The sequence below is a fragment of the Scyliorhinus torazame genome, chromosome 10 (genome assembly GCF_047496885.1).
Source record: "Scyliorhinus torazame isolate Kashiwa2021f chromosome 10, sScyTor2.1, whole genome shotgun sequence".
Taxonomy (NCBI): Eukaryota; Metazoa; Chordata; class Chondrichthyes; order Carcharhiniformes; family Scyliorhinidae; genus Scyliorhinus; species Scyliorhinus torazame.
In genome coordinates this window covers 188,609,205-188,633,928 of record NC_092716.1, presented here as the reverse complement: position 1 = coordinate 188,633,928, position 24,724 = coordinate 188,609,205, and the positions used below count along the sequence as shown (strand labels likewise).

The 24,724-nt window shown below is 50.8% G+C and overlaps 1 protein-coding gene across 2 annotated transcripts in view; it reads left to right on the top strand.

Moving 5' to 3' along the window:
• Window positions 1–24,724, top strand: part of mrvi1 (murine retrovirus integration site 1 homolog) — a 317,269-nt gene that overhangs the window by 19,494 nt on the left and 273,051 nt on the right. For both annotated transcript variants that reach the window (XM_072466158.1, XM_072466161.1), the window contains exon 2: window positions 10,386–10,447. The gene's annotated coding sequence lies outside the window, so the exon portion shown is untranslated. The remainder of the gene's footprint in view (window positions 1–10,385; window positions 10,448–24,724) is intronic.

Here is a 24,724-nt window from a genome sequence, read left to right as displayed (position 1 = left end):
GTTTACCAGGTCGGATATGCGGGGCAGAGGGTACGCATCCAGCTGCGTAAACCTGTTGATGATCTGACTGTAGTCAATGACCATCCTATGTTTCTCCCCGGTCTTTACCACCACTACTTGAGCTCTCCAGGGACTGTTGCTAGCTTCAATGACCCCTTCCCTCAGTAGCCTTTGGATCTCTGACCTGATGAAGGTCCGGTCCCGGGCACGGTACCATCTGCTCCTGGTGGCGACGGGTTTGCAATCCGGGGTGAGGTTCGCAAACAGGGTAGGCGGGTCGACCTTAAGAGTCGCGAGGCCGCATACAGTAAGGGGGGTTATAGGGCCGCCGAGTTTGAAGGTCAGGCTTTGCAAGTTACATTGGAAGTCCAACCCCAGGATGTAGCCGCGCAGAGGTGCGGCAGGACATAAAGGCGGAACTTGTTGAATTTCCTGCCTTGGACAGTGAGGTTTGCTAGGCAGGACACCTTTATCTCCACCTAGTGTGACTCGGAGGCCAGGGAGATTCTTTGGTTTACAGGGTGGGTAACAAGTGAACAGCGCCTTACCGTGTCGGGGTGTATAAAGCTTTCCGTGCTCCCAGAGTCGATCAGGCAGGACGTCTCGTGGCCGTTGATGAAGACCGTCGTCGTTGCTGTTGCGAGTGTCCGAGGTTGATTTTCGTCCAGAGTCACCGAGGCCTGATGAAGTAGTTGCGGGTTTTGATCGGGCAGCGTGTAGTCGGCCGTGCTGGGGGCCTGGGGCCCCATCCAAGATGGCGTCTCCCATGGGTCGCACATGGTGGTCGGGGTTGGACAAAATGGTGGCGGGGATGGACAAAATGGCAGCGCCCATCCGTCCAGCGTGGTGTCCGAGGGGCAAGATGGCCGTGCCCGTGGGTCGCACGTGGCCCTAGGATAGGGGGGGTGGCGGTGAGTGCTGGCCGCCTGGGGCCCTAAGGAAAGGTTGCCGCGGCGGTCCGGAGTCGCTGGAGACCGCGGCCACGGCTCGTGCCTGGCAGACCCCACAAAGTGGCCCTTCTTGCCGCACCCTTTGCAGGTGGAGGTGCGGGCCGGGCAGCGCTGGCGGGGGTGCTTCGCCTGCCCGCGGAAGAAACAGCGGGGCCTGACGGAGTTAGCGGGCCGTCTTACAGCGCAGGCCTGCGGGGACACGGGGAAAGTCTGTGGGGCTGCCGCTGTAGAATGCCACGCAGCCCAGGGGGCCGCCGCGCGGTCGGGCGCATAGGATTGCGCGTTTCAGGAGGCAACGTCCATGGACCCTGCCAGGGCCCGTGCCTCTCTAAGTCCCAGGGTGTCTTTTTCTAAGAGTCTTTGGCGGATCTCTGAGGAGCTCATACCTGCTACGTAGGCATCCCGGATTAGGAGTTCCGTGTGCTCGCTCCCCGAAACTTGCGGGCAGCCACAGTTTTTGCCCAGCACCAGTAGCGCACGGTACAACCCCTCCAACGATTCCCCGGGGCTTTGCCGTCTAGTTGCAAGCAGGTGACGTGTGTAGACCTGATCTACAGGGCAGATATAACGTCCTTTAACAGTTCGATCGCAGCATCGAAGTCCTCCGCCTCCTCGATGAGGGTGTAGATCCTAGGTCTTACCCTTGAGTGCAGGAGATGCAGTTTCTGTTCTCCTGAGGGGGTGCCTCTGGCCGTCTCGTGGTAGCCTTTAAAGCACGCCAGCCAGTGCTTAAATATCGCCGCCGAGTTCTCCGCGTGGGGGCTTAGTTGTAGACACTCCGGCTTGATTTGGAGATCCATCCTTTCAGCTTAAGTACAGTCTATTAAATTGATGCACGATCAATTACAATTAAAGACGAGGTCGTAACATAACTGAAGGCTTTAATAGACTAGAACTGTTCCCCAGCAGCTTCGGTACAGAATGAGTGCTGCTGGGACGGCACCGGTTCTTATACCCCGCCTGTCAGGGCGGAGCTACATACCAAACAGCCAATAGTAAAGTCCTACGTTTAACCAATGGTCTTCAGCCTCTCGGGTACTGCAATACCTGATAATACCACAGCGTGCAATTCTGGTCACCGCTTTATAGGAAGGATGTGGAAGCATTGGAAAGGGTGCAGAGGAGATTTACCAGCATGTTGTCTGGTATGGAGGGAAGATCTTATGAGGACAGGCTGAGGGACTTGAGGCTGTTTTCGTTAGAGAGAAGAAGATTAAGAGGTGACTTAATTGAGCCATACAAGATAATCAGAGGATTGGATAGGGTGGACAGTGAGAGCCTTCTTCCTCGGATGGTGATGTCTAGCACGAGGGGACATAGCTTTAAATTGAGGGGAGATAGATATAAGACAGATGTCAGAGGTAGGTTCTTTACTCAGAGAGTAATAAGGGCGTGGAATGCCCTGCCTGCAACAGTAGTGGACTCACCAACACTAAGGGCATTCAAATGGTCATTGGATAGACATATGGACGATAAGCGAATAGTGTAGATGGGCTTTAGAGTGGTTTCACAGGTCGGCGCAACATCGAGGGCCGAAGGGCCTGTACTGCGCTGTAATGTTCTATGTTCTATCTATGTTCTAAGGTAGTCCACATACCCACATAACGGTAGCCCGGATGAGCAGGTTATTTGAGGAGGTGGAGGACAGATGTGGGCGGTGTGGGGTAGCCCGGCTAACCATGTTCATATGTTTTGGGCATGTCTGAAACTGAGGGAATTCTGGCAGGGATTTGCGGATGTTATGTCAGAAGTCCTGGAAGGTAGGGTAACTCCGAGTCCAGAATTGGCAATATTTGGGGTGTCGGAGGATCCGGGGGCAAAGGGGGAGGGAGGCCGATATCCTGGCCTTCTCCTCCATGGTGGCCCAGAGACGGATCTTGCTGGGATGGAGGGACTCGGAGCCCCCAAAGTCAGGAGTGTGGGTCAGCGATATGGTAGGGTTTCTCAGTCTGGAGAAAATCAAGTTCGCTCTGAGAGGATCAATACAGGGATTCGCCCAGAGTTGGCAGCCGTTCATCGATTTCTTCAAGGAAAATTGAACGTCAGCAGTCAAAGGGAAAAGTGGGGGGGCGGGGGGGGAGGAAAACAGGAGGCATGGCGATGTTAGATAAGGACAGGGAACTTAGTATACGGGTACTTGGGGACAGGGTGGGAGAAGTGGGGACGTGGTTTACTGTTTGTTGTTCTTCTAGGGGGTTTTGTGTGTGTCGGCCCGCGCGGTTGTTTTAGAAATGTCAATATGTTAAACTGTGAAAATTACAAATGCTTCAATAAAATATTTTCTGGAAAAAAAAGAAAATTACTTTGTTGACTGTGAAGCACTTTGAGACTTCCTGAGGTTGGGAAAGGTGCAATATAGATGCAAGGTACTTCTTCATCAATGAATATGAACTACATCACTTTGGGTTACTGAAGGATTTAACAGCAGAAGCTCAAGTGAAATGGATGAAGATGAACAATTCTTATCTATGCAGCATTAACATAACATCCATCACACTTTGAGCAGAATTTCTTAAATGGTCTAGGATGAAACTTGGAATGAGGCCATGCCCCAAATTCTCTGCCCCTCCCCACACCAATGACAATGACTTAAACTGATCTAGCCCTTTAATGTAATGAAGCGCCCCAAGTTGTTTCACAGGAGCATTACAAAATAAAGTATGGCACTTAAGCATTATCAGGAGATATTAGGTTAAAGACCAAAAACTTGGTCTAAGAGGTAGATTTTAAGGAGCATTTCAAGGGAAAACAGAGTGTGGGGAGATTTAGGGAGGGAATTCCAGATCTTCGGGCCCAGGCCGTGGAAGACATGGCCACCAATGGTGGAGCGATTACAATCGAAGAGGCAGAAGAGGCATGAATTGGAGGGATACCAAAACTACATTTGTTATCCAGCCCCAGTGGAATTTAGGGATCCAAGTGCTTCTGTTTTTGCTGTATCTTCGTTTTTCTGCCGTATATTTTACATGATGTGGAGATGCCGGCGTTGGACTGAGGTGAGCACAGTATAGACCATGCAGACGCTGCGACAACGGATGAACTGACATCGCGCGACAATCACCAGGCAGGAATGTTCCCTTCCAGTCGGGGAACACTTCAGCAGTCAAGGGCATTCGGCCTTTGATCTCAGGGCAAGCGTACTCCAAGGTGGCCTTCAGGACGCGCGACAACGCAGAATCGCCGAGCAGAAACTTATAGCCAAGTTCCGCACACATGAGTGCGGCCTCAACCGGGACCTGGGGTTCATGTTGCATTACATTCATCCCCCACCATCTGGCCTGGGCTTGCGAAATCCTACCAACTGTCCTGGCTTGAGACAATTCACACCTCTTTAAACTGAGGTTACCCCTATCTCTGGATCTGTAAAGACTTAATTACCTGCAAATGCTCGCATTCAAAGCATTGTCTTGCATCTTTGACTTTGTCTATATATATGTTTCTGGAACATACCTCTTCATTCACCTGAAGAAGGAGCAGTACTCCGAAAGCTAGTGATTTGAAACAAATCTGTTGGACTTTAACCTGGTGTAAGACTTCTTACTGTGTATTTTACAGGAATCTGTAAAATCTTGCAAGAATGATGCATTGAGTTATCAGTGCGTAATTTCACCTCACCCTTGCGTCTTACAGCAAGTACAAGGACCACCATTCTAGAAATAACCACATTCATGAGAAGAAAAATCTCTTTGGTTGTGATTGGGTTTGATTATGGAACATAAAACAGCTGCTGCGAAAAGGACTTCAGAGGATTAAAGAATGTGCCTACAGTTTAAGGCCAGTGGGAAAATAATGGAAGGATGAAATCCAGTTTAACTCATTGCTGTCATTAACCTGAATGTTCAGAACTTGAGTCATCCAAGATCCAAATCATCAATCCAAGTCTGGTTCATTCACCAGTCTCTGTGCTTGTTGACCAAAATGAGCTTCCAGGCCATCTGACCTCGCTTTTGAAATTCTTATCTTGATTTCAGATCCTTCAATTGCCTTGCCCCTCCCAATTGTTTTTTTTTCCAATTAATGGTCAATTTAGCTGGCCAATTAACCTACCCTGCACATCTTTTTGGGTGAGACCCACGCAGCCACGGTGAGTATGTGTAAACTCCACACTGACAGTGATCCGGGGCCGGGATCGAACCCGGGTCCTTGGCACCGTGAGGCAGCAGTGCTAACCACTGCGCCACCGTGCTGCCCACAGCCCCTCCCTATCTCTGTAAATTCCTCCGGTCTCAAATTACATTTGGTAATGCTTGTGTGAAGTTCTTTGAGACAGTTTACTATATTAAAGGTGATATATAAAAGAAGATTGTTGTGGATTATTACTTCTGTGCTGATGAAAAAAGAGACATACTGCTAAAGCTTTTTTTTCTTCCACTCATCAGATCAGACACAAAAATGCTAATTTTAAAGGGAGCTACAACTTAAATTACATAAGCAAAGGATACTGATAGGTTGGTAAATAGATGCTGTTTGAGGCATTTCCATAGAGAAGGCATCTGGGAATGACTGTCCACTATGCTTTTGTCTAATTCAAAAAAGGTGCAGTGCCTGGACATATTCCTTTTGCCTGCAGAGGACCAGTGTGTATGAATATATGTAGCTCCTAACAGGCATAGGTAAACCACATTGACCAATCATTTTAAATGGGTTGTTTGTGTGATACTTCGTACACTCGAGATTGTTCAGCAAGTGCTGTTCAATTGTGGAAAGAACAATTTTATCAGTCAGGCTCTCAATGTGGTTTATTTACACTTGCTAGAAACAATATATATTTATATGCAGGATCCTGCCCTCTGCAGGCAAAAGGAACATACCCAGGCATTGCATCTTCTTTTGAATTAAACAAAAGCATGGTGGACATTAATTTCCTCAAGCATTCTCCATAGCAATACCTCTACCAATCAAAGAAGAACAAAGAACAAAGAAAAATTACAGCACAGGAACAGGCCCTTCGGCCCTCCAAACCTGCGCCGATCCAGATCCTCTATCTAAAACTGTCGCCTATTTTCTAAGGATCTGTATCCCTCTGCTCCCTGCCCATTCATGTATCTGTCTAGATACATCTTAAATGACGCTATTGTGCCCACCTCTACACCTCCACTGGCAATGCGTTCCAGGCACCCACCACCCTCTGCGTAAAGAACTTTCCACGCATATCTCCCTTAAACTTTTCCCCTCTCACCTTGAACTCGTGACCCCTTTTTAATTGAGTCCCCACTCTGGGAAAAAGCTTCTTGCTATCCACCCTGTCTATAGCTCCCATGATTTTCTAGACCTCAATGAGGTCCCCCCTCAACCTCTGTCTTTCTAATGAAAATAATCCTAATCTACTCAACCTCTCTTCATAGCTAGCACCCTCCATACCAGGCAACATCCTGGTGAACCTCCTCTGCACCTTCTCCAAAACATCCACATCCTTTTGATAATGTGGAGACCAGAACTGTACGCAGTATTCCAAATGTGGCCGAACCAAAGTCTTATACAACTGTAACATGACCTTCCAACTCTTGTACTCAATACGCCTTCCGATGAAGGAAAGCATGCCGTATGCCTTCTTGACCACTCTATCGACCTGCGCAGCCACCTTCAGGGTACAATGGACCTGAACACCCAGATCTCTCTGTACATCAATTTTCCCCAGGGCTTTTTCATTTACCGTATAGTTCGCTCTTGAATTGGACCTTCCAAAATGCTCCACCTCGCATTTGCTCGGATTGAACTCCATCTGCCATTTCTCCGCCCAACTCTCCAATCTATCTATATTCTGCTGTCTATCATATACTCTGACAGTCCCCTTCACTATCTGCTCCTCCACCAATCTTAGTGTCATCTGCAAACTTGCTAATCAGACCACCTATACCTTCCTCCAGATCATTTATGTATATCACAAACAACAGTGGTCCCAGCACAGATCCCTGTGGAACTCAACTGGTCACAGTTCTCCATTTTGAGAAACTCCCTTCCACTACTACTCTCTGTCTCCTGTTGCCCAGCCAGTTCTTTATCCATCTAGCTAGTACACCCTGGACCCCATGAGACTTCACTTTCTCCATCAGCCTACCATGGGGAACCTTATCAAATGCCTTCCTGAAGTCCATGTATATGACATGTTCAGCCCTTCCCTCATCAATCAACTTTGTCACCTCCTCAAAGAATTCTATTAAGTTGGTAAGACATGACCTTCCCTGCACAAAACCATGTTGCCTATCACTGATAAGCCCATTTTCTTCCAAATGGGAATAGATCCTATCCCTCAGTATCTTCTCCAGCAGCTTCCCTACCACTGACGTCAGGCTCACCGGTCTATAATTTTCTGGATTATCCCTGCTACCCTTCTTAAACAAGGGACAACATTAGCAATTCTCCAGTCCTCCGGTACCTCACCCGTGTTCAAGGATGCTGCAAAGATATCTGTTAAGGCCCCAGCTATTTCCTCTCTCACTTCCCTCAGTGACCTGGGATAGATCCCATCCGGACCTGGGGACTTGTCCACCTTAATGCCTTTTAGAATACCCAACACATCCTCCCTCCTTATGCCGACTTGACCTAGAGTAATCAAACATCTATCCCCAACCTCAACATCCATCATGTCCCTCTCCTCGGTGAATACGGATGCAAAGTACTCATTAAGAATCTCACCCATTTTCTCTGACTCCACGCATAACTTTCCTCCTTTGTTCTTGAGTGGGCCAACCATTTCTCTAGTTACCCTCTTGCTCCTTATATATGAATAAAAGGCTTTGGGATTTTCCTTAACCCTGTTTGCTAAAGATATTTCATGACCCCTTTTAGCCCTCTTGATTCCTCGTTTCAGATTGGTCCTACGTTCCCGATATTCTTCCAAAGCTTCGTCTGTCTTCAGTTGCCTAGACCTTATGTATGCTTCCTTATTCCTCTTAGCTAGTCTCACAATTTCATCAGTCATTCATGGTTCCCTAATCTTGCCATTTCTATCCCTCATTTTCACAGGGACATGTCTGTCCTGCACTCTAATCAACCTCTCTTTAAAAGCCTCCCACATAACAATTGTGGATTTACCTTCAAACAGCTGCACCCAATCCACATTCCCCAGCTCCTGCCAAATTTTGGTATAGTTGGCCTTCCCCCAATTTAGCACTCTTCCTTTAGGACCACTCTCGTCTTTGTCCATGAGTATTCTAAAACTTATGGAATTGTGATCGCTATTCCCAAAGTAATCCCCGACTAAAACTTCAACCACCTGGCTGGGCTCATTCCCTAACACCAGGTCCAGTATGGCCCCTTCCCGAGTTGGACTATTTACAGACTGCTCTAGAAAACCCTCCTGGATGCTCCTTACAAATTCTGCTCCATCTAGACCTCTGACACTAAGTGTATCCCAGTCAATGTTGGGATAATTAAAATCTCCTATCACCACCACCCTGTTGCTCCTACATCTTTCCATAATCTGTTTACATATTTATCTCATGCTCGCTGTTGGGAGGTCTGTAGTACAGCCCCAACATTGTTACCGCACCCTTCCTATTTCTGAGCTCTGCCCATATCGCCTCACTGCTCGAGTCCTCCATAGTGCCCTCCTTCAGCACAGCTGTGATATCCTCTCTGAACAGTAGTGCAACTCCTCCACCCCTTTTACCTCCCTCTCTATCCCGCCTGAAGCAGCGGTATCCTGCGATATTTAGTTGCCAATCATGCCCTTCCCTCAACTAAGTCTCAGTTATAGCAATAACATCATACTCCCAGGTACTAATCCAAGCCTTAAGTTCATCTGCCTTACCTACTACACTTCTTGCATTAAAACAAATGCACCTCAGACCACCAGTCCCTTTGCGTTCATCATCTGCTCCCTGCCTACTCTTCCCCTTAGTCACGCTGACTTCATGATCTAGTTTCTTATAGGCTTTGGTTACTACCTCCTTACTGTCCACTAACCTCCTCATTTGGTTCCCAATCAGAGTTGATTTGCCAACCAATCAGCAGCTGTTTCTTATGGTGTATTAATTGTTGCTCCCTTTGAAATTTAGCATTCTTGTGTCTGTCCTGATGAGTGCAAGATGAAAACCTTTGACAGCTTATTTCCATTTTGCAACAATACTCAAATTATGTACAACCAAGCTACCAGAATTATTACTTCTGTGAAGAATGAAAAGAATTGTTATATTTTATAGTTGTTGCAGTAATGTCGTTAAAAAATCTGGGAAATATACATACTGACAATATGTCTGCTAAAGCTGTGATTAAGATATTATAAAGGTGAGGTAATACTTGATTTTGCAAAGGGAGTGTTCTGCTGATGGATTTGAGAAAGCTTTACTTGTTTACAGATTGTTTACCTCTTGTTGCTATATTCCTGGGTATGTGCGAATTTTTACAGGGGTTCCCTATGAGTGTCAGTATTTACAGAGGTTTCCCGGGAACCTGTCAGTATTTACAGGGATTTCCGCGAGTGTGTCAGTATTTACAGGGGGCCCCTGGGAGCGTGCCAATATTTACAAGGGTTTCTTGGAGCGTATTGAGCATTCGCAGTATGTCCCAAGGGGTGTGCTAGTATTTACAGGGATTCCATGGGCGTGTGTCAGTGTTTACAGGGGGTCCTCAGGAGTGTGTCAATATTTACAGGGGGCTTTGGGAACGTTGCAGTATTTACAGAGAGTTCCAACAAAGCAAAGTTTGAATCCTCTGAGGGAAATGTGCATCCAAATACACAACTTTAATTTTTTAACAACATAAAAGGTGAGCATTGACATTGAGAGGTACTGGATCAGGATTATTGGTTTCCTGCTCAAAGCACTGTGTGATCTTGAATTATGCGATTCATTTCTACACGAAAGATTGTTGATTAAAATCCTGGGCCTTTGTACGTTGAGACCTACTGACACACGAGTGAAACTTTAAAGCAAGATCTCATCATTGATAGAACTCGAGATCAAAAGCAAATTTATTAGAAACACGTCAGTGATAGAAACTGAACTGCCTTTGCTTTCTAAAGTACTAATTGCAGGCCGTTTAAAGAAGGATCAAAGTCAGCAGGCAGATTGTTAATGTACAGCTGACGTATTTCTGAATAATTTTCCATGTCTAAAGAAGCTGAGATATCAGCCTTTGTAGAAATGTAACAGATGTTTGTCATTACCAGACGAGATACCTCGGTCTTGTCTGGTTAATTAGCATCCCTTTGAGTGGTTCCATGCAGTGATCCAGTTGCCTGGCGATTGTTGCTGTGAGTTATGCAAGATGCCAAGTGATGAGAATTAATGTGGAGGTTCGCGTGACTGATGCATTCACACATCAGATGATTTCTCCTTTCTCCCCAAATACATTATCATCTTCATATTGCTCCACTCTCTCCATCCTGGATGCAGATTTTGATCATTTGCCTTGCAGAGCTGATGGTTAATCTCAATGCGGGTGGCGATATTTGTGGCTTGGTGTGTTACTAACTTGGAGTCTGCTTTGCAGGGGGAGCTGACCAGACACAACAGGAGGTGTTTGAGATAGCGAATGATGACAGCGAGACTAGGGTAAGATTGCTTCATAACAAAGTAACACAAGGCTTCAGTGAAATTTGAAGTGCACGTTGGAATATACTACACAATGTTTATTGGCTCAGATTTTCCTATCACAATTACAGCGAAGCTAATGGTGTTCATTACTTTTATGTGAACATTATAAAACATTACATCAACTTCAGCAAAAGGGTGGACCTGCTGTTAAAAACAGAACTCTAAAAGTCATTGTTTAAGATCTGCCGCTTCACCATTTTGCAAGAAAACAACACCTGACAGACTGCCTCATCATTGAAGTTCTTCCAATGGTATGACTTTGTTTCATTTATGTGGTGGATACAAACTAAGCCCATCACAGAAAGTCTGTTTCCAGCCTAATGTATCTTTGAATATGATAAATTTTAGTCAACTTTCTGGCAGTGAAAATCAGCATGGAGTCTTATTTTTAAGACTCAGGTCTTAATTGTGATAGAATTTTAAAAAAAAACTTTGGGATGGATTCTCCGTTTCTGAGACTAAGCGTTGACTCCAATGGAGAATTTGTCGACTTTTACAACAGAAAAACGGTGCCGCACCTGGACCAATCCCGCTACCGTTGAGGTGCTTGCATCAGTGCCACGTGGAACACACTCGATTCTGTGGATTCAGGGGTCTGTGCTGGGACCACAACTTTTCACAATATACATTACTGAAGGCACTGTTGCTAACTTTGCAGATGATACAAAGATCTGTAGAGGGACAGGTAGTATTGAGGAAGCAAGGGGGCTGCAGAAGGATTTGGACAAGCTAGGAGAGTGAGCAATGAAGTGGCAAATGAAATACAATGTGGAAAAGTTTGAGGTTATGCACTTTGGAAGGAGGAATCTAGGCATAGACTATTTTTTAAATAGGGAAATGCTTCGGAAAGCAGAAGCACAAAGGGACTTGGGAGTCCTTGTTCACGATTCTCTTAAGGTTAATGTGCAGGTTCAGTCGGCAGTTAAGAAGGAAAATGCAATGTAGCATTCATGTCAAGAGGGCTAGAATACAAGACCAGGGATGTACTTCTGAGACTGTATAAGGCTCTGGTCAGACCCCATTTGGAGTATTGTGAGAGGTTTTGGGCCCCGTATCTAAGGAAGGATGTGCTGGCCTTGGAAAGGTTCCAGAGGAGGTTCACAAGAATGATCCCTGGAATGAAGAGCTTGTTGTATGAGGAACAGTTGAGGACTCTGGGTCTGTACTCTTTGGAGTTTAGAAGGATGAGGGGGATCTTATTGAAACTTGCAGGATACTGCGAGGCCTGGATAGAGTGGACGTGGAGAAGATGTTTCCACTTGTAGGAAAAACTAGAACCAGAGGACACCATCTCAGACTAAAGGGATGATCCTTTAAAACAGAGATGAGGAGGAATTTTGTCAGCCAGAGGGTGGTGAATCTGTGGAACTCTTTGCCACAGAAGGCTGTGGAGGCCAAATCACTGAGTGTCTTTAAGACAGAGTTAGACTGGTTCTTGATTAATAAGGGGATCAGGGGTTATAAGGGGATCAGGGGGCAAAATCAAACACTAGTGTTTTGTGCTTAAACAAAGGTGATTACAATGGGATGAGAGAAGAACTAGCTAATGTAGACTGGGAGCAAAGACTTCATGGTGAAACAGTTGAGGAACAGTGGAGAACCTTCCGAGCGATCTTTCACAGTGTTCAGGAAAGGTTCATACCGACAAAAAAGAAAGACGGTAGAAAGGGGAAAAATCGACTGTGGATATCTAAGGAGGTGAGGGAGAGTATCAAATTGAAGGAAAAAACATACAAAGTGGCAAAAATTAGTGGGAGACTAGAGGACTGGGAAGTCTTTAGGGGACAACAGAAAGCTACTAAAAAAGCTATGAAGAAGAGTAAGGTAGACTATGAAAGTAAACTTGCTCGGAACATAAAAGCAGATAGTAAAAGCTTCTACAAATATATAAGACAAAAAAGAGTGGCTAAGGTAAATATTGGTCCTTTGGAAGATGAGAAGGGAGATTTAATAATAGGAGACAGGGAAATGGCTGAGGAGCTGAACAGGTTTTTTGGGTCAGTCTTCACAGTGGAAGACACAAATAACATGCCAGTGACTGATGGAAATAAAGATATGATAGGTGAGGACCTTGAGATGATTGTAATCACTAAGGAGGCAGTATTGGGCAAGCTAATGGGGCTAAAGGTAGACAAATCTCCTGGCCCTGACGGGATGCATCCCAGAGGGTTAAAAGAGATGGCTAGGGAAATTGTAAACGCACTAGTGATAATTTATCAAAATTCACTGGACTCTGGGGTGGTCCCAGAGGATTGGAAAGTAGCAAACATGACACCACTGTTTAAGGAGGTCGGCAGAAAGCGGGTAATTATAGGCTGGTAAGCTTAACTTCGGTTGTAGGGAAAATGCTGGAATCTATCATTAAGGAGGAAATAGCGGGGCACCTGGAGGGAAATTGTCCCATTGGGCAGACGCAGCATGGGTTCATAAAGGGTAGGTCGTGTCTGACTAATTTGGTAGAATTTTATGAGGACGTTACCAGTGCAGTAGATAACGGGGAGCCAATGGATGTGGTATATCTGGATTTCCAGAAAGCTTTTGCCAAGGTGCCACACAAAAGGTTGCTGCATAAACTAAAGATGCATGGCATTGAGGGTAAAGTGGTAGCATGGGTAGAGGATTGGTTAACTAACAGAAAGCTGAGAGTGGGGATAAATGGGTGTTTCTCTGGTTGGCAACCTGTAACTAGTGGGGTCCCTCAAGGATCAGTGTTGGGCCCGCAGTTGTTCACAATTTACATCGATGATTTGGAGTTGGGGACCAAGTGCAATGTGGCAAAGTTTGCAGATGACACTAAGGTGAGTGGTAAAGCAAAAAGTGCAGAGGATACCGGAAGTCTGCAGAAGGATTTGGATAGGTTAGGTGAATGGGCTAGGGTCTGGCAGATGGAATTCAATGTTGCCAAGTGTGAAGCTTATCCATTTTGGGAGGAATAACAGCAGAATGGATTATTATTTAAACGGTAAGATGTTAAAACATGCTGCTGTGCAGAGGGACCTGGGTGTGCTGGTGCACGAGTCGCAAAACGTTGGTGTGCAGGTGCAACAGGTGATTAAGAAGGCTAATCGAGTTTTGTCATTCATTTCTAGAGGGATGGAGTTCAAGACTAGGGAGGTTATGCTGCAATTGTATAAGGTGTTGGTGAGGCCACATCTGGAGTATTGTGTTCAGTTTTGGTCTCCTTACCTGAGAAAGGACATATTGGCACTGGAGGGAGTGCAGAGGAGATTCACTAGGTTGATCCCAGAGTTGAGGGGATTAGATTATGACGAGAGGTTGAGTAGAGTGGGACTGTACTCATTGGAGTTTAGAAGGATGCGGGGGGATCTTATTGAAACATATAAAATTATGAAGGGAATAGATAGGATAGATGCGGGCAGGTTGTTTCCACTGGCGGGTGAAAGCAGAACTAGGGGGAATAGTCTCAAAATAAGGGGAAGTAGATTTAGGACCGAGTTTAGGAGGAACTTCTTCACGCAAAGGGTTGTGAATCTCTGGAATTCCTTGCCCAGTGAAGCAGTTGAGGCTCCTTCTTTAAACGTTTTTAAGAAAAAGATAGATACCTTTCTAAAGAATAAAGGGATTCGGGGATATGGTGTACGGGCCGGAGAGTGGAGCTGAGTCCACAAAGATCAGCCACGATCTCTTTGAATGGCGGAGCAGGCTCGAGGGGCCAGATGGCCTACTCCTGTTCCTAGTTCTTATGTTCTTATGTTATGGGAGAAGGCAGGAGAATGGGGACGAGAAAAATATCAGCCATGATTGAATGGCGGAGCAGACTCGATGGGCCGAGTGGCCTAATTCTGCTCCTATGTCTTATGATCTTATGGTTTCATGGGCCCAGAAATAAAATACGAATTTAAAATACAGGAGGGAATTTTTTTCATTTTTTGATTAATTGTTGCTGAGGTGGGAAAAAGGGGTTGGAGCCCACCGGCTGCACTGCTGGCTCTTCCCACTATAGTGTTTGACACATAAACAAAAAAAAAATCAGGAGGCGAGTCCCACGACATCATGCTGGTGAGGTGGGCCTCCCACCAATCTCAGCTCTTGACAGATTGTGATGCCCAGTGTGAAAAGGATAAAAATAGAATAGAAGAACCCCCTCCCACCACAGAACCCATCCCCGACCATCACGAAAACCCCTTCACCACAAAATCCCACTCCTTGCACCACGGAACCCACCGCACCCCCCCCCCCCCCCCCCCCCCCCCCCACTCCACTCCCACCATCATGGAACCCCCAGTACTGCCTGGGCATAATTCTCTCTCCCTTCCCTCCCCACCCCACCCCTGAGCTGTACTCACCTGTGCGTACCGTGTGGGTTTTGTTTGCCAGACGCATGTTGTTCACCAATGTGAATTGATAGTCTAACATGAGGAGGCTATCAGGCAAAAACAAATGGGGCTGGGATCTCCATTTCAGAGACTGATGCCGAGACTGAATCAATGATGTTCTGCAACCACGGAAGCAGCGCCGGTCCTGGAGCAATTCAGGATCCGTTAATGGGCTTGCACCAGCGCCACGTGGAACTAGAGCAATTCCAATGAAAAATGGTATCCAATTGTCCAGGGTTGGGGTTGGCATTCGAGAGGCTGACAAGCTGCAGCTGCATATCAGCACTCCACTCCCCCCACACACACTCATTCCAGCCAACAATATGGCAGCCAAAAGAATGGCACTCTGTTTTGCAGATTTGAAGCTCGAGACCCTGCTGGATGCCATGGAGGAGAGGCAGGGCATCCTTTACCCCGGGGTGGGAAGGAGGCTGCAATCCGCCGGGCCTGGGTGCTGGTGCAGAGGCCATGAGAGCCATGGGTCCCACCAACAGGACCGGCCAATAGTGCCGGAAAAAGCTGCATGACCTCCTCAGGTCAGCTACCCTGAGTTGCCAGCACCATGCTCCTGGCACCAACCCTTGTCCCACACACCTGTAACCCCCCCCCAACCCGGAGGGCGACCGAACCTCACACACCAGTAGTCTGCTCACACCCCATCCTGCACCACATGCCAGCACGCATTCTGCCCGCTATGGCCTGGTGCCCTGTTCACAAAGGCCAGCCCTTGTGCTGCCCGCATCCGACTGCCTAACGCTGTGCATTTTCTGCCGCCCAGCCGCCCGCAGGAGGAGACAGGGTACAACCGCAGGGAGAGAGAGAAGACTGGAAGGGGCCTGCCGACCTGCGTCCCCTAACCATCGCGGAGTGGCGGGCATTGAACCTGGTTGGTGGGCCCGGAGAGAGGGCAGTCACTGAGGCGGAGGCCGGCATCAGGAACCAAGATGTCGATATGGCACGCGGTGCACAACCCCCACACCATCCGAGCACCCCCACAACACCCCACCACCCCATCTATCCACCATCCCAAATTCCACACACCACCACCCCAACCGGCGATCCAACATGCGTCCTGTCTTGTATCTTTGGAATTTGCACATTCTCCCCGTCAAAGCCAATAATTTCTCCCGTTTCTTTCACCTTTCACTGCTGGGGAACCAAGTGTAAGATCCCTCTGATTGGAACAGCCAGAAACGTTTGGCCAGAGAATTAAAAGGTGGTCAACAAGGTAGGTTTTAGAAAGCATCTTAAAGGTGAGTGGGATAGGGCAGCATGGTGGCGCAGTGGTTAGCACTGCTGCCTTATGGCGTTGAGGACCGGATTCGATCCTGGCCCCTGGTTATTGTCCATGTGGAGTTTGCAGATTCTCCCCATGTCTGCCTGGGTTTCACTCCCATAACCGAAAGATGTGCAGATTAGGTGGATTGGCCACGCTAAATTGCCCCTTAATTGGAAAAAAAAATAATTGGGCACTCTAAATTTATTTTAAAAAGAATGTCTTGTGTCTTGCTCACCTGGTGACAAGGCCCTTCTGGTGTTCCCCCGCCACAATCCCAGGGCACGCAGCGACGCAGCACCAGACAGTGACGCGAGCCCCCCAAACGCCAGCCCGCAAAACCCCCGGAGCACCAGTCCAGGGCAACATTGACTTTCCATCACAGCTGTCTCCAACACCCTCCACCATCCTGATGCACGATCAATTGCACAAAGACTTGAGTTGGGTACAACTGAGGCTTTATTGCTGTAAGATGTGTGGCCTCCCACAGCAGCTGGCAAAATGGCGGCAGCATGGAGGACACACATATTTATACTCCGCCTACTGGGTGGAGCCAGCAGGCAGGGACTACCAATGTGCCTGTAGTACAGGTTCTACCATACATCACCTAATAGAGGTACAACAGTGGTTTACCACATTCACCCCGTGTTAAAATTGAGTCCGGCTGGGGTGGTGGAGAACTATATACAACAAATGGTTTTCTTTTTACATTTATATTTACAATTTTTGATAGAGAGGAACAAAAATGTCTTTTGAAGTCCAGTGAACCAGTTAGAGGTTTAACCGGTCTGGGGACTTGATGTGCCGCTGGGAACGACGTAGTGGTGGCGGCGATGCCGATGCTGGTCTGATGCCCAGAGCCTCCGGGAGCGTGCCAAAATCCTCCTCATCCTCGAGCGTGGGCAGGGGGAGGACGGATGTCCCAGGGGGGGTTGCTGCTGGGAGCGCCGGGGGAGGGGAGGTTGGTGCCAGGCCGGGTGTGTGTGTGTGTGTGTGTGTGTGTGGAACGTGCTGGTGCCAGGTCCCTGAGGGAGACAGTATCCTGGCAGCCGTCGAGGTATGCCGCGTAGGCATACTGGGGGTTTGCATGGAGCAATTGCACCCCTTTCCACCAACGGGTCCGCCTTGTGGAGTCGGACATGCCTACGGAGCAGGAAGGGTCCTGGAGCTGTGAGCCAAGTCGGGAGCGACACCCCAGATGTGGACTTCCTGGGGAAGGCAAAAAGACGTTCATGGGGTGTGTTGTTAGTGGCGGTGCACAGTAGTGACCGAATGGAGTGTAGTGCATCAGGGAGGACCTCCTGCCAGCGGGAGGCCCGGAGGTTCCTGGACCATAGGGCCAGTTGGACGGCCCTCCATACCGTCCCATTCTCCCTCTCTACCTGTCCGTTTCCCCGGGGGTTGTAGCTTGTCGTCCTGCTGGAGGCGATACCCCTGCTGAGCAGGAACTGACGCAGCTCATCACACATCACTGTGGATGGAGGCGGGGAACCCGAACAGAGCGAAGATTGTGTTGAGGGCTTTGATGACGGTGGCAGACGTCATATCGGGGCATGGGATGGCGAAGGGGAATCTGGAGTTACTCATCGACCACACTGAGAAAATACGTGTTACGGTCAGTGGAGGGGAGGGGCCCTTTGAAATCCACACTGAGGCGCTCAAAAGGGTGGGAGGCCTTCACCAGGCGCGCACGGTCCGGAGGTTGAAGTGCGGCTTGCACTCCGCACAGACCTTGCAGTCCCTGGTGATTGTCCGTACTTCCTCGCCGGGCCTTTATGAAATGGTGCAACCGTGTGACTCCCGGGTGACAAAGGCTGTCGTGCAGGGTCCGGAGTCAGCCTACTTGTGCGCTGGCACATGTACCTCGGGATAGGGCGTCTGGGGGCTCGTTGAGTTTGCCGGGGCGATACAAAATCTCGTAATTGTAGGTGGAGAGCTCGATCCTCCACCTCAAGATCTTATCATTCTTGATCTTGCCCCGCTGTGTGTTATTGAACATGAAGGCTACCGACTATTGGTCAGTGAGGAGAGTGAATCTCCTGCCGTCCAGGTAATGCCTCCAATGCCGCACAGCTTCAACGATAGCTTGGGCCTCTTTTTCGACGGATGAGTGCCGAATCTCTGAGGCATGAAGGGTGCAGGAAAAGAATTGCATGGGTCTGCCATCCTGATTGAGGGTGGCGGCTAGGGTGACGTCTGATGCGTCGCTCTCTACTTGAAAGGGCAGTGTCTCGTCTACTGCGTGCATCCCGGCCTTGCCGAGATCGGCTCTGATACGGGAGACGGCCTGTTGTTCCTCGGCCGTCAGGGGAAACTGGGTTGACTGTATGAGTGGGCGGGCCATGTCCGCATAGTTTGGGGCCCACTGGGCGTAGTACGAAAAGAACCCCAGGCAGCGTTTGAGGGCCTTGGGGCAGTAGGGGAGGGGAAGCTCCATGAGGGGGCGCATGCGGTCGGGATCGGGACCCAGAACTCTGTTCTGGACCACATAGCCGTGGATGGCTAAGTGGGTCGTGCTAAACACACACTTCTCCTTGTTGTAGGTGAGGTTTAGGAGACTGGCGGTGCGGCGAAATTTGGCAAGGTTGGCGTTGTGGTCCTGCTGATCATGGCCGCAGATGGTGACGTTGTCTAGGTACGGAAAGGTGGCCCGCAAACCGTACCGGTCGACCATTCGGTCCATCTCCCTTTGGAAGACCGAGACCCCGTTGGTGACCCGAAGGGAACCCTAAGGAAGTGGTAGAGGCGACCGTCCGCCTCGAAGGCGGTGTATGGACGGTGCGATTTACGGATGGGGAGCTGGTGGTAGGCAGATTTGAGGTCTGCCGTTGAGAAGACTCGGTACTGTGCAATCTAATTGACCATATCAGATATGCGTGGGAGGGGGTACGCATCGAGCTGTGTGTACTGATTGATGGTCTGGCTGTAGTCCACGACCATTCTGTGTTTCTCCCCAGTTTTAATTACTACCACTTGGGCTACCAGTGGCTGTTGCTGGCCTCGATGATGCCTTCTCGAAGCAGCCGCTGGACCTTGGACCTGATGAAGATCCTGTCCTGGGTGCTGTACCGTCAGCTCCTGGTGGTGATGGGTTTGCAATCCGAGGTTAGATTTGCGAAGAGGGAAGGCGGATCGACCTTTAGGGTCGCGAGGCCGCACACAATGAGGGGTGGTAGGGGCCCGCCGAATTTCAAGGTTAGGCTCTGGAGGTTGCACTGGAAGTCCAGCCCGAGTAGTAGGGCAGCGCAGAGGTTAGGGAGGACGTAGTGGTGGAAGCCGCTGAATCCTACGCCCTGGACCGTGTGTGTGACCGTACAGTACACCTTGATCGCCACGGAATGGGATCCGGAGGCCAGTGAGATTCTTTGTTTGGCGTGGTGTACCGCGAGAGAGCAGCGCCTTACCGTATCCGGGTGGATGAAGATTTCGGTGCTCCCGGAGTCCAGCAGGCAAGAGGTCACATGTCCGTTGATTTTAACGCTGGTCGATGCGGTGGCCAGGTTGTGCGGACGAGACTGGTCGATGGTCACTGAGGCGAGTTGTGGTCGGTCGTCACTGGTGTAGGATGACGGGGAGCCCGGGGCGGGCCCTGGTCCTGGAACGCTGGCGGTGCCCATGTGCCGTGGGGGAGACAAGATGACGGCGCCTGAAGATCTTGGGGAGGACTAAATGGCGGCTGAAGATCTCGAGGAGTACAAAATAGCGGCGCCCATGGGCCGCACGTTGTGGGGGCTGAACAAGATGGCGGCACCCATGGGCCGCACGTGTTGCTCGGGGGGGAAGATGGTGGTGCCCACTGGCCGCCCTTGGTCTGAGAGAGAGAAGATGGCGGCGCCCACTGGCCGCACGTGGTCTGAGGGGGAGAAGATGGCAGCATCCACTCGCCACGCGTGGTTCGGGGAGGTGAAGATGGCGGCGCCCATTGTCCGTAAACGAGGGGGGTGAGAGCGATAGCGGCGGCTGCACGGGCTTGGCACACCGCGGCAAAGTGCCCCTTCTTGCCGCAAGCCTTAAAAAGGGCAGCGCGGGCTGGGCAGTGTTGGCGGGGGTGTTTCTGCTGATCGCAGAAAAACATCGGGGACCCCTGGGGTTTGCTGGCTGGCGCGTGGTGCAGACGTATTGGCTGGGTAAGGCCCCAGCTGGGCCGTCTGTGGGGTCCATGATGTGTAGGAGGGGTGGGCCAGGCAGCTGGGGGTGTAGGCCTGAACGTTGCGCAAGGTAACCATCATGGAGAGCGCTAGTTTCTTTGTCTCTGCTAGCCACCCGCATAAGGAGGTTTGAATGTTCAGTGGCCGTAACGGCCTGACAGTCACAGTCCCGGACGAGTGGGATTAGGGCCCACCAGAAGTCTTCTATGGACTCACCAGGGAGTTGAGAGCAAGTGGCGAGTACGTGCCTGGCTAAGAGCGTGTTCGTCTTCTGAGCGTAATTCTCCTTGAGAAGCGTCATGGCTTCGGCGTAGTTCGGTGCGTCCTGGATCAGCGGAACGACGCTGGAGCCCAACCTTGAGTACAGGATCTGTATCTTCTGAGCCTCCGTGGTAGGGCTGGGCGCCGAGTTGATGTACGCCTTGAAGCAAGCTAGCCAGTGTTGAAAGTCCTTTTTGGCGCCGCTTGAATGCGGATCCAGCTGCAGGCGTTCCGGTTTGATACGGAAGTCCATCTTTTGAAAATCTATGAGCAATAAATTAATGCACGATCAATTGCACAAAGACTTGAGTTGGGTACAACTGAGGCTTTATTGCTCTAAGATGTGTGGCCTCCCACAGCAGCTGGCAAAATGGCTGCAGCATGGAGGACACACATATTTATACTCCGCCCGCCAGCAGGCAGGGACTAACAACATACCTGTAGTACAGGTCCTACCATACATCACCTAATAGAGGTGCAACAGTGGTTGACCACACATCCCACAGACACTCATCTCGGTCGGGCACTTTAGTGAAGAGGCTCTGTCTGGTGTTCACCACACACGTGCAGTGGTACATCAGGTGGAGGTAGGAACTCTCGAAGGGACAGATGGTCAGAGGATGGCCCGATCCCAGAGACTAGTTGCAGGGACAGTGTGGGGCTTCTGGAAAGGGCAGTCCCATCGATGCTGGAGATACAGACACAGAGCTGGGGTCTACACGAGGGGGTGTCAGCAGCCACCCAGTGCCTGCAGGCGCAATTGAAGAAGTCCAGCTGCCTGCAGGGGCAGGAGGCAGTGCCGACCGTGCGTGCCACCGAGGTGAACATTGCACGGGTGGCATCCGCGGTGGAGGCCTTGACAGGGAAGGTATCGGCCATGGGCCAGGATGTCCAAGGCCTGGTGCACTCTGTGTGGGTGGTGGCCGAGGCACAGGGCAGGGCTGCCCTGTCACAGGCAGCTACGTACCAGGGCCATATGGACACTGCAGCGGCGCTCCAAAGCTTGGCCTAGTCACAACTGGTCATTGCTGCGTGCATCAACAGCACTGCCCGGGCACTGGCTGACTTGCGCCATTCATAGCGGAACCTGGCACAATCACTGAGTGACATGGCACAGTCCCAGAGAGAGGTGGCACAGTCCCAGTGGGAGGGTGGCCAAGCCCATGTGCTCCATGGCATTGAGACCCTGGTTGAGACGAGAGCGGGCCTCCAGGAATGGCGAGCTCCTGGAGCTTGCTTTGGCCATCCCAAGGAGTAGCCAGGGGGCCATTGGGCATCCCGAGGGAGGAGGAGGTGATGGGGCCCGTGCTGGTGACCCCTGCAGGAGAGGTGTTGGAACACCACAGCACCTCAGACTCCTCCGGCCCACCCCCCCGTCCCTGTCGCATCCGATGAGCAGCTTGCAGAACAGGGTGGCACCCCGACACCTGGGATACCCGAGAGACTGACGAGCTTGTCCAGGCCCGGTCGCTCCAGAGGACAGCAGCCAAAGGGGACCCAGGTCACAGGGCAGGAATCGCAGCAGGCCACCTCCAACCCTGATGTACAGCCTGGGGATCCACCGAGAGGTAGCGTTGGGGCCCGTAAGGCCCTAAAGTTTGACACCAGTTAAGTTGGCACGGGTGCAGCACACAGGATATCATTAGTGGCTAGGGCACACACCTGTAGATAGTCACCTATTCACAAATGTTTCAATCTGCCTCCGTGCTCTGTCAGAAGGGTCTGAGGGATGGGCTGGGCTGGCTGAGAGGGGGCAAGGGGGGATGTGAGACCTTTGGAGATGGGCATGGGCCAGTGCCCCCAGGTCAGCCACCGTGCACCACCCCACCTCCATCCCTCGCTACCCCACCACCCCCTGCACCCTGTTCCCACCTCCGCCACCCCAAGGGACAGGTGGAACCGTGTGATGGAATGGCCAGCTCGCATGCAGGGATCAACCAGGTAGATGGCGGAAAGTGCATTGTCAAACGATGCGGAGCATCAGAGCTCATCGCAGAGCAGGTTGTTGACCATCCCATGGACCAGACCTGCTGTTACTGCCAACCCAGGGCCCACACCCCATAGTGAGGCAGGTAGGAATCACAGAGAGGGTTGCAGGAGGGGTGGGAGAGGTGTTGGTGCAGGGCGAGGGTGATCGGCTGGGGGTAGGAGGGTTTGTTGGGGTGGGACGGGGTAATTGATGCCGATGTCTGCCCGTTCCCTAATTGGCGAACCAGGAGGCGATTAGAGCGTCCCATGCCCACCGGCCCTGGCGCGCACATGTACGGACATCTGTACCTGCCCGAGCTCCATGCCCTGCCCATCCTGGCCCTCCCCCGCATCCTCCACATTTGACAAGGCCTTGCGTTCATACCCCTCATCCAGCATGTTGCCCCTGTGCTGCGCAATATTGAGGAGGATGCAGCAGGCCAACACGATGTGGGAGACTCTCCTAGCGCTACACTGGAGGGTCCCTCCAGATCGGTTCAGGCACCTGAACAGCAACTTCAGGACACTGATCCACCGCTCGATCGCGGCCCTGGCCTAGGCATGGGTGTCATTGTAGCGGGTTTCCGCGTTGTCTGTGGCCTCCGGATAGGCGGCATCAGCCTTGAGCGCAGCAGATAACCCCCTGTTGCCCAGGAGCCAACCACTCACCCGAAGGTGTGCCTCAAAAGTGTCAGGACCATCGAGTGTACCAGGATGAAGGTGTCGTGCAAACTGCCTGGGTATCGAGCACAGACGTGCAAGATGCGCATCTTATGGTTACACACCAGCTGCACATTCATCGAGTGGTAACCCTTTGAGTTTGTGAAGACCACCCCCTCCCGTGCCGTGGCTTGTAGGGTGTCATACGTCCTGTCAATCACCTGCTGAACCTGGGACATCCCCTCGATGGCAGCAAATCCTGGTGGGCTCAGACTACATTGAAGTTGATAAATTGTGCCGACCGGGTATATCGGGCCTCCATGAAAGCGCAGTTGCACCTGCGCACCAAGGTCTGCGAGACCCCTCACTTGTCCCCACTTGACGCCTGGAACAATCCCTGTGGCGAAAATGTTCAGGTGCCCGTCACCTTGCGGCCACCGGTAACAGGTGTCCTCCTCCAGTTCCAGGTGCGCCATGATCCGGCAGATATGCCGTATGGTCTCCCTGCTCAGCTGGAGTCTTTGAGGGTATCCCGGCCCGGCAGGTCCTCAAATGATAGGCCCTGCCAATACACACGAGGGCTAATGCGGCACCTCCTTCCCACCTCCCCCTCGGCCTGTTGGACATGATGCACTATCAATTACAACGAGACGAGAGTAGAGAGTAATCGAGGCTTTGTTAAGCAGAGATGTGTTGCTTCCTGCATCTGCTGCCGAAATGCCTGCAGCTCGGTGAGCACACACATTTATACTCTGCCTACTGGGCAGAGCCAGCAGGCAGGGATCTACCCCCGTACCTGTAGTACAGGAGCCTTACCGTATTACATCTCATGTACGTAATATATACAAACAATGGTGACTACCACATTCACCCCCTGTTAAAAAGAGTCCAGCAGGGGGGTGGAAAAACTATTTACATGTAAGTGAGCATTTTTAAAGTGTACAGTTTTGGGAAAGTTCACAAATTTAGCCGGTCGGATGCCTTGATCCTCCATTGTGAGCGCCGCAGTCCCGGTGGTCGCCGGTGACTCCGGGAGCGTGTAATCCTCATCTTCATCCCCGGGTGGAACCAAGGGGAGGACGGATCATCCTGGAGCGTGGGCTGTGGTGAGGTACTCTGGGGGGGAGGATAGGTGGCGTCGGGGCAGTTGGGGGTGAGGGGGGGGAACCAGCTGGTACCAGGTCCTTGAGGGGGACTGTGCCTTGGCGGCTGTTGGGGTACGCCACGTGGGTCTACTGCGGGTTTGCATGGAATAGCTGTACCCTCTCGACCAACGGGTCCGCCTTGTGGAGCCGCACATGTTTGCGGAGGAGAACGGGCCCTGGAGCTGCCAGCCACGTTGGGAGCGAAACCCCGGAGGTGGACTTCCTAGGGGAGGCAAGGAGACGTTCATGGGGGGTTTCTTCAGTCACAGTGCAAAGTATCGATTGGATGGAGTGGAGGGCGTCGGGGAGGACCTCCTGCCAGCGGGAGACCGGGAGATTTTTAGACCGTAGGGTCAGCAGGATGGCCTTCCAGACCGTCCCGTTCTCCCTCTCCACCTGCCCGTTTCCCCGGGGGCTGTGGCTGGTCGTCCTGCTCGAGG